We start from the raw sequence: 3,181 nt of genomic DNA on the forward strand, positions 1-3,181 counted from the left end.
ATGATAAGGCATTGGCAGTAGGAGACTGTCTAAAAGTGAAAAATCACTGTTTCTTTTTCTCCACCATAAGTTCTTCACCTGGTCCAGATTTTCGGGAGGGAGAATCCATAACTTTCACTAAATTCTCAAAGCAGTCTTTGGACCTCCAAAAGATTACCAACCACTGGTCTACGTGATCAATCAAACATTGGATGAATTTCTTTTTCTCTGAATTAATTGCAATTCAGACTGGATTTACCAAGCTTTTTGTCATCACTTGGACACAAATGTTAATCTTTAGTTTACATAATCGAGTTCTCTGTGAACTCTTCTTGGAGTATAATGAGAAATACTATGCAGTGGAACCTTAGTAATTTCCCATAATTCCTAAGAGAGACTTTTCAATGTACTGCACTTCATAAATCAATGAGTAAATAAACAAAGAGACATGGTTAACAGACAAGGGCATGTTGTCCCTATGAATATGCTTGATTGCATAATAAAAAAGCCTCCATGAACTACTTGGGATGTACGTTAATGGTTTGAATAGTACTCTGCACAAAAACAAATACCTCATTAACAGACTTCATTGGAATCGATGATAATTCTGACCTGTAGTCAGAATTTTTATGTCTTTGCATTAAGAAAAATGTGTTTTATATGAATATTAATCATATAAACGTAGGAAATGAACAGCTTATTTGAATGAAGTCCTTTAGTCCAATAAGCTATTTTCAAAAGCATTTGGAAAACCATAGAGTTTTTGAATAGTACCGATGAATATGTTAATGGTTAGTTATTTACTGAAGAACTCAAACATTTTCTAAGAACCACAGCCCTACTTCACTCCCCTGCCAGTCAGCAATGTGACTCTAGGTCCTCACGCTATAAGCTCCACATGCGCCCTCCAGTTAGTGTATATTTATTACAGTTAATTTAAAATTTTTCTTTTCTCTCAAATCCATAAATATAAAAATAGACAATAATTCTAATGTAAGAGACTATTTTGACACAGATATTCAGGCTTGTGAGTTACTGAAACTAATAGTTTCCTTTGGCTTGTGATAATTTCAAATGATTTGAAACGATTCATAGATGGTTGGATAAATTGAAGTTTTTTTGTTTTGTTTTATTTTTGTTTTTGTTTGTAAAAACAGCTGGTTTATTCTTTTGATTTATTGTATGTATTAAAAGTTACTTCCTTGAGATGGCACATTGGCAGGTTTGGTGTTTCCTGACACTGTGAATATTTAAAAACAAATTATTTTTGAAAGTTTTATCATCCAGAAAGAAACAGGAAGAATAAGAGTTTTTCTACAGTTGAAATGGTAATTTTTCAAAAAACGTTGAGAGGAAAAAATATAAACCATTCTTGATAAAGCAATGAGGCAGTTTCAAATTAAAATTACGAATTTAAATGAAGTAATTTTATAAAACATTGAAACTAGCTAAAATTACATGCATAGGTATTTAATCAATAGTAAGAGATGAACAGCAGTGGAACTTAAATATGATAGGATTTATCAACAATAAATAAACATTTTTAGTGCAAATAGTGCAGAAAAATTTCTCAAGGATCATAGCAATCATTCTAATCTGTACAAAATTAGTCTCAGTTCTGTATACAATCTGTATAGTTTATCTATGAATTCAGCCACTGTGATGAAATACCAATTTTCAAATCATAAATATAAGTGTGCTTAGTTTTGTGTCCCGTTCCTCTCTTGGCAGTTCATGTTTGCAGGAAAATCCACAGTGGAGCATGAAATTGGCTGTGCATTGCTATCACTTGTTGAAGTTTCTCTCCCTCGGCTCTTCTCCAGTGGCAAATTGTTCTCTTTTCCATGAAGCTACTGAGAAAATCATCTATATCAGTTTTTCCCTCCAAGAAATCTTCTGCAATATTATCAGATTCCTCCTCGGCTTCATGTGCAGCTACTTTCAATCTTGCCTATTGGGCACTCGCACTACAGCTCTCGCTAAGTTCATGTTGCCTTTGCATCTTCTTTTCAAAAGTTGATTTCATTTGTGTAAGTAATACATACTCATCTAAAACAGTTTGCCTTTTGGCTTCCAAGCTGGGCTCCAAAAGGAGATTTTTTTCTTGCTAGTTCCTCAATACTTTTTACTAAGTCATCCTTGTCAGTAATAATTTGTTTTAGTTGAGGCAAAGTCAGAAACTGTTCTAGTAATACCTCCTCTTGTTCATTCATATCTGTAAGTTGTGATACACTTAGTTCTGAGAGTTCTGGAAATGCATCAGGGATATCAGGCATCTTGTAACCAAAAGCATTTTGGCTTATCGGTGCTGAAGTGTCTGTTGTGGGAACGGGCAGTGGCAGATTTGAAAGGACACCAAATGAAGGAGCAGCAGAGCGCGTTTGGCTGTTGTATAACTTGTCGTTGAAGAGGAAACAGTGTCAGCAACAAATAAAGAACTGATAGTCCTGGTAGCTTCTTGTGGGGAATATGGAGGAAGAAATGGAAAACACCGAGAAGCATAAGGAGGAATCCCACCTGGGTTACTGTGCAGGTATGGGAATGCTGTTGAAGCAGGAACTGAAATTGGAGGATTCTTCCAAAACTCATCCAAGAGACTCCGGATAATTTTCCCAAGGTCTGAGTGCATTGTTAAAATTGTTTCCTAATGGAGAGGTAACATACACTCCTTGTTTATCCACTAAGTGACGTCGTATTGGTGGATAAACACTGATCACTGGTTTTTCCTGAGGAAATTGTGGAGGAAGCAATATATTAATGCTAATTGTCAGGGTGTTTACAGTGAATGGCAACCTGTATTCCACATCTTTCTGTATTTCAGCTACACTGGAGTGTGCGTTCCAGAGGGACTCGATCAGGTGCCGCTTCTGCTGTTGGAGGCTGGGGAGACCAACGGGGGTCCCCGCCGCAGGGGAGGAGGTGCTGTTGGTCAGGGAAACAGCCAGCTCATCCTCCACGGTTGCCCGGGCCCGAGGCCCTAGAAGGCTCTGGCCTGCTTCTCCCAGCTGCTCAGCGCGGCGGTTCTCCAGCGGCAGAGGGGGAGCGGGAATGGACAGAGCGGGAGTGGGCAGGGATGCCCCAGCTCAAGTGCTGGGGAGCCGCGTCTTCTCTAAGCAAGCCGGCCGGGGGTCCTCGCTCAGAGAGCCATGCTCTGACTGCGGACAGCTGGAGACAGGGAACTCGCCGCCCGGGACTGGCAGTC

General features: G+C 39.0%; 1 pseudogene; it reads right to left on the reverse strand.

Moving 5' to 3' along the window:
• Positions 1-1,711: 1,711 nt before the first annotated feature.
• LOC103081198 (vacuolar protein sorting-associated protein 37A pseudogene) lies at positions 1,712-2,929 on the reverse strand (annotated as a pseudogene).
• Between the last annotated feature and the right edge of the window lie 252 nt (positions 2,930-3,181).

Source organism: Lipotes vexillifer, unplaced genomic scaffold (assembly GCF_000442215.2).
Source record: "Lipotes vexillifer unplaced genomic scaffold, Lipotes_vexillifer_v1.1 scaffold597, whole genome shotgun sequence".
NCBI classification, from domain to species: domain Eukaryota; kingdom Metazoa; phylum Chordata; class Mammalia; order Artiodactyla; family Lipotidae; genus Lipotes; species Lipotes vexillifer.